We start from the raw sequence: 7,264 nt of genomic DNA on the forward strand, positions 1-7,264 counted from the left end.
CTAGGGGACTGACGACCTTAGAAGTTAAGTCCCATAGTGCTCAGAGTCATCTGTTTGTGAGCGCAGAAATGACGCCAGATAGCGTTCCAGATGTCTTGGTTTCACACAGACGGAATCGGTGGCCATGACATCAAGGTGAGTCCAAATCAACCATTGTAGCAGAATTCTTCCCTTGCGACAAGAACAATTATTCTGATAGGAGATACTATTGCTGACTGGAAAATGCTAGAGGTCACTCGGGTGTGGCTGTTAAATTTACTTACAAATATGAAGGGGGCCTGTCTGCGACATACATTATTCAGTTGAAAATGTATGCCCCGACCGGGACTTGAACCAGGGATCTCCTGCTTACAAGGCAGACGCTCTATCCATCTGAGCCACCGAGGACAAAGAGGATAATGCGACTGCAAGGGACTATCTCTGGCATGCCTCCCGTGAGACCCACATTCCCAACTTATTGTACCGCACTACATTCATAGTGCCCCTGCCCATTATACTCATTATCGCGGCTTTTTGCCGATTCCCGTAAGAGTTCGGGCACTGTTTATGCATCCGCACAGAAGAAGATGGTGAAATGGCCGGTGAGCCTTAACTATACATATATATGAAGATGGTATATGTTATTTCGGACATGTCCCTGCATAGCAACCGCCGTTCTGTAGTGTCCTTTTGGTTGCGAATTTCGCAGTTGGGCTATTCTTTCATACGGATTAGGCCAGCCTCTCATTAGCTGTTACGGTGCTGTGCATGACCTTATATTACGTAAATCTAGTGTGTTCTGTTGTTGCCCGTTCTGTGACGTTTTTCCAGACTACTGGCCAATCGTAGTCTGGAAATTTTATCTCTATTTTTGTTTTGTTTGTGTGCCCTCTCAGTGCGCCGTAGATATTTTTCGCCGTCATGAGCTGTGCGTTAGCCACAGTGGTGAGTGTGTAGCTCTTATCGAGTGCCAGCTCCTGCTGTATGTGGTATGTGATATGGGTGGTATCTTCTGGTGCTTCCTCTGACCGTGGTCTGCAGGTGTTTATTAGGCTATTTGCTGTTTGCAATCTTCATTTCGATTTTGATTGCTCTGTGTATGAACGGCGCTGCACACTTCGTTCTCACTTCCACTATTCCCAGCCTTTCTTCCTCCTTTCTCAGCGAGCATTTCGCCTGTGAAACTTTGAAGATCTCCCGCCTACACAACAGCTTGCAGACTGCTCCTTGGGTTGCTCGTTCAATTTCTGTTGGTGCGCATAGTATTTGTGCCGTATACCAGGCTTCCGACAAGATCACCGTGTTGATCAGTTCCACTCTTTGTCCCAGTGTTAGATTTCGATTCGCATGGTTCAAATGGCTCTGAGCACTATGGGACTTAACGTCTGAGGTCATCAGTCCCCTAGAACTTAGAACTACTTAAACCTAACTAACCTAAGGACATCACACACATCCATGCGCGGGGCAGGATTCGAACCTGCGACCGTAGCAGTCGTGCGGTTCCGGACTGAAGCACCTAGAACCGCTCGGCCACCGCGGCCGGCTCGGTTCGCATATGTCCTGCCGAGATCTCTTATTGTGTGTAGGATTATTCGCCAATTTTGTGCTGCCATATTTAATGAACACTTTTATGTTTCAACCCCCAAGTGTTTCGTGGGTGTCCGTTATTCGGCACCACTGCTTGTAATTTTTAAACTCCCATTGCCGATAGGGAACAACATAGTTTTTCTGGGATTCAACCTTGCTCCTGATGTGTTTAGGAATGTTTTTATGGCTGGCTCAATTCTGTCGATGTCCTCCTTATAGTTGACGAAAATTCCCCTACCGTCTGTGTAAGCCATACATGCGATCATTTGTGGTCTTATTTTGTAACCATTTAAGGCGGCTGCCAGTTTCCGCAGGAGTGGGTCAAGTGCTGCTGCGAAAGGGGCCGTGGACAGCGAACGGCCTTGTCTCACTAACTTCCCTAACTTGATTCTTCTTAATGTCCCTCAGTTTATGAATATTTCTGATGTGGTATTCGTTAGGAAGTTTTTTATGATTTGGCTGACTGCAGGGCCGAATCTGAGATTTGTCAGCGTCGCAGTTGGTACCGGTAGCTGAGTCTGTCGAAAGCCTTATGAATATCACCTGAAATTATTGCTGTGGTCGTTGTGATGATTGCGGCTTGCGCAGTGATGTCTCTGTGTGCGCAGGCTCCTGCCAAGCACTGCACTAGTTTGCCACTAGCTGATGGCCTTTGTTAATGCTGTCTTGATGTTGTCTGCGAGACATTTCGCGGGAACTTTGTATCTGCATTTACCAGCGTTATAGTCTGAACTCGATCTGCTCCGCTACATGTTTCTTTGGTAGATGAATTACCGTCCCTGCCCCATTCAGGATTTCGTTTACTATTTAGGATCGGAAATTGCCTAGTAGGTATCAAAATGGGCTATAGAATTTCTTGGAGGTGCCATCGGCGGTTGTTGCTCTGACGTTGCCCTGCCTTTGAGGATGGCTGTCACCTAATCCTCAGTAACGCTTCCGATAAGTAGCGCCCGGTCTGCGTTGCTCAGAATCCGACATATTTCTAATAGGATATTTGCAGTTTCGGTATCGTACGTCTCTTCGCTTCTGAAGATGTCGCTCAAGTGATTTTCTACATGGTTCTTGTTTAGCCCATAGATTGTTTTCGTGGTAGTCGCGGAGTTCAGTGATGATCTTGCTGCCTGACATTTGTCTTTCACTGTGTAAGTGTGCAGTATGGCAGGCTCATTTTCGATGACGCCGTGTGTCTGGCTACGGACGATGAACCTTTTCATTTGCTGTTGTTTGATGTCGAGGAGACTGTTTTCAGTCCACTCAAGCATGTCAGGTACTTTATCGCGTGTTTGAGCCAGAGTGCGAAGTCTGCCGTGCTTTTCCTCCAGAAAACTTTTTCCGCTCTGTATCTGATAGTGATGCTCTGATCGCTGGCTTGTCGTGTTCTAGCCACCACTCAGTAGTGGAGTTGTTTGTATCTCGCCTTTCTGAACATTTTTCCTATTGTCTTTGTTATTTCAGAATGTAGTTTCTCGTCTGTGAGCTGCTGTGTTTTGAGTTTCCACCTTGCTTTTTTACCAGCGATCTTGGGAGGTGAATTTTAAGTCTCGTACGCACAGTGAACAAAGAAGATCACTGGACAGACTTCTGTGATGTAGAGGCGACCAACTCTCTGCTCACTATATCCTGCCTAATCCTATTTCCTCGTGTTGTGGTGGAACTCTTTGTTTCCCATGTTGTGCAGATGCCACGAGTTGTTGAGCTTCAGACGTCTTGTCACCTCTTGCAGCTCTACACATAGATTTGGTACCGTTATCTGGTCTTCTAGCCCGGCAACGCAGTTGAAATCCCTTCCTAGCACAACGCTGATGATAATGTGCGGGAGCATTTCGCAAATGCGTTCATAAAAGAACTGGCTTCTGGTCCTCTTGTTCTCTGTTTCCGACGGTGTATATATGTTTTCGAATTGTGTTCCTGGTATTTCTACTGCCAAACCACTCCCATGCATTACTAGTTTTGATTCTCCTGTTCCTATTTCTCCTCTGACTGTAATAGTTGACCCTCGTCGGGTTTCAGGGTCAATGTTGCTGAAAACGTGATATCCCAGAACCTCTTCTATTTATGTCGTTACTATCTCTCGTAGAAGAACTATGTCTGCTGCTCTGAGCTGCAAGAAGTATGACTAGGCGTCTAATTTCACTGTGGAGCTCATTCAGTTGACATTGCATGAGAGGCTCGTGTGCACTGTTTTCCTGTTGCATTTGCAGTGATGGACGTCAGGCACTTCGCGGGGGGGGGGGGGGGGCATGTGTTTGCCGTGGCTGGTCCGGCAGTAGGACGGCGTCCTCGTGTTTGTTTGATGGCGTTTTTATGTGAGCGGGATGTGTGTCTGACGCTTCCGCATCGGATGAATCCATCCATTCCTGGGACGCACAATAGCAGCAGTGGCACACTTGTTCACAGGCGGGCAGCCAGCCAGGTACACAGGACCGACGACGTTTTGGTTCAAATGACTCTGAGCATTATGGGACTTAACATCTGAGGTCATCAGTCCCCTAGAACTTAGAACTACTTAAACCTAACTGACCTAAGGACATCACACACACCGATGCCCAAGGCAGGATTCGTACATGTGACCGTAGCAGTCGCGCGGTTCCGGACTGAAGCGCCTAGAACCTCTCGGTCACCGCGGAGGACGTTTTAATTGGTAATAAAAGAAACTACCCCCAAACCACGGGTGCACATCGAGTGTTTACGGAAAATAATTTAGCTTTCTACTTTTGTGCACAAGAGTGCCTTTTGCTAGATTTCTCTTCCTTCCATTCTCTGGTGCTAGAACTGTTTTGCGGCAGGGGGCTGCTGCGCCACAGATCTTATCTGTGTCCACCCACGATGCTTGGATGCCCTGGTGCGGCAAATACAGAGAGCTGTCCGCCCCGTGGGCTATCGACCTGCACCTCCCTCAGGTGTCCTTGTGCAAAATGACTCACAGTGACCTGTCCTGCTTCTATTCCCCTGGCAGCCCATGTACTCCTGCACCGTACAGAATGCTTTCGACATTCATTCATTTTTTATAAAGCATGCAAACCTTATTCAAGAGGAAACGAAGAGTATGGTTACAATAGTCAACTGGCAACAATCACCATATTCCTCGATGTCGATTAAATGTTCCAATGAAAAAGGTCTTTCATTATGAATTTACGTACATTACGTGACTGTTTCCAAAAAATGGTCGCCTAGCAAAGGCGTGAAACATTAGGGAATGCGGGTGGTCTGCAATAATGTTCATATAGCCTGCAGTTTCGATTTCCACGACAAGTCTCGGGAAGCAACTCGATACATGTTTAGATCAGTCGTTTGCCTAGATGACGCAGTATCTAAAAATTGCCGTCTCCCTGGTGTATGAGACCGGGCGACACGTTCTCAGAGATGTCCAGCCCCGTAGTTTGCCGCTTAACCTGCTTCACAGAGTGGACAAGTTGCCGACCTCTATGCCCTGTGACGAGGTGTTCACGTCCAGCGCTTTGTTGCCCTCTCACGATGTCACCACCCTTGCACAGGACTATCCAAGTAAAATGTAAGAAATCACTCCAAATCCTCTTAGACGATATGCAGTTACCGTAATAACGTAGTATCCCACAGCCAGTGATTGCTGCAGTTCTGGCTTGGGGAGGTTCCTCCACTGTCGCCGTTGCGGTAGTTATGTCTTGCGGAAGTCTGCTGTCCAGGAAGCCACACACAGACTTCTTGTTGTGTGGGCTGTTCTTGAGCCATCTTCCCTGACGTCGTTGCGAAGTAAGCGGCTTCCGCTCAAGTGTACGTGTTCTTCTATATTTCGTACGTACTTTTGTTACCTAGACGAGGGTATTCATTACTACTTTAAGTGTGGCGAATATCTTGCTATACGTTCCTCTAGATTTAGTGTGCCATGTGGCTCAGTGATCAACATGCTGGAATCGATTTCGGTCCGGCGAGTCAAGCTCCGGTTGTCTGGGATTTCTCAATGTTCGACTTATTTCCGCGTTTCCCAGATCTAATGACCTTGTCGTCGAAGGTTTTTCTTCAAGATGTCGTGAAAATGTGGAGCAACTATCCTCCATGACATGTCGTGTCTAGTTTCATTTATAAAAAGCATTTACAATCCAAAACTGCACTTTGTCATCTACATTTAAAGTAGCATATTAAATCGCTGAAGGCGTAAAGCAAAATTGCAAAGCAAATTCGTAATTCACGTTTTGTTATGCTGGTATGTTATGCTGTAATTCTAAGCAAAGTTCATTATTTCAGAAAATCTTCTCATTATAAGGTGTAATGGTAAAAGCAATTCTTTGTCCCTCTTCTTCGTTTTCTTTACAGGCATCGTCTCCAGGTGGAGAGTTCCATCATACTCTGCGGCTGACTGAGCAAAGTTTTATTTACACGTATAACGAAAATCAAATTTCGTAATCTATTATGGTACTGTTATCTATGGTTACATTTAGGGTAACATATTAAATATAAAGCCCAGGTCAGAAGAAAATGCCGTCATTCGAGTTCTGTACACATCACGAGTTCATTACAGTGCAGTAATGAATATACATTATCATTTCCGCAAAATAATGTCATTATATCAATTTCTTAACAGCGTGGTGCTGGTCGATTCCCATAAGATGAACATGTGTTCCTGAAGGAAGAAATAATCGAAATCTGTAAAAGTAATGGAATGTTCTCGTATTCTCGTTCATAATTTCAGTTTGCCATTACTTGCCTTAAGCTTGAAATGAAAAACGACGGATTGATGCTACGCAGTGGATCTCTGGCTATTGTTTAATTAATTTATTCACGATTTACTTGCTTCTTAGACTAGAGGAACATGGTCGGTAAAAGTACGCAGCTCTGAGAACAGTGAAGAATAAAAGTTTAATGGTCCACTCTGATTCAACATCTGTGTCATAAAAACATGAAGACAAGTACTTTACTGGAGATGTGTATCTTTGTTTCATAGAAAACATGTTATGCGGTCTGAAGAAGACTGACAATTGCACGTATAGCGGTCGAGAGACACAGTGTTCTTTTGTAGAGCATGACTTATGCATTAACCCAGAAACCCTTCAAAAGAAAGGATCATGAAGTGTTAAAGTCTTGGAAAAACTATTATTGACTGGAGGTGTTCCACTGATATTAAACGAATTATGTTTAACTAAATGTTCTCCTTTTATTGTAAACATTAATTTAATCTTTAGGCTGACTTTTATCACATGCAGCGAGTACCCATACGTTACTTACTGGCAAAATGTGTGTCCTTACATAAATACAGTAACAGAGCGTCAGATTTCCTAAATCATTGTCATCAGATGCTTTTCGCCATCTACTGTTAAGTCAACATTTCCTACATGTCTCTGCATATCACGATGTTCTCACTCATTAAATCTGTTTTTGTCAGTGTTTTGTCTCTAGGTTTTATTATCATGAGAAATCCAGCAGCAAATTTCGATATTCGATTACAGGTACGTTCATGAGATTACATGGAGAGTTTCCGTTTCCTGAGACACCATGTCCTTACACGTTAACCACAACACGTTGTTTCATCTGTTTTTTGGATGATTTCTGCATTACTTAGTCATATGAAGAGCATGTTCATTAAGCTACTTTTATGACAACTTTCGCCTTATTTACGTATGTAGTAGGGCTGAAATTGCAATAGACTACATCCGTCACAAGCGAACTATTGAATGAAACGAGGTTCCGAATTTTTCACAAAAATCAAGTAAACACAGGTCTGTAC

General features: G+C 44.6%; 1 non-coding gene across 1 annotated transcript; it reads right to left on the reverse strand.

Moving 5' to 3' along the window:
* Positions 1–313: 313 nt before the first annotated feature.
* Trnat-ugu lies at positions 314–387 on the reverse strand. The gene has a single exon. It is a non-coding gene; the product is annotated as a tRNA-Thr (tRNA).
* Between the last annotated feature and the right edge of the window lie 6,877 nt (positions 388–7,264).

The sequence above is a fragment of the Schistocerca piceifrons genome, chromosome 4 (assembly GCF_021461385.2).
Source record: "Schistocerca piceifrons isolate TAMUIC-IGC-003096 chromosome 4, iqSchPice1.1, whole genome shotgun sequence".
NCBI classification, from domain to species: domain Eukaryota; kingdom Metazoa; phylum Arthropoda; class Insecta; order Orthoptera; family Acrididae; genus Schistocerca; species Schistocerca piceifrons.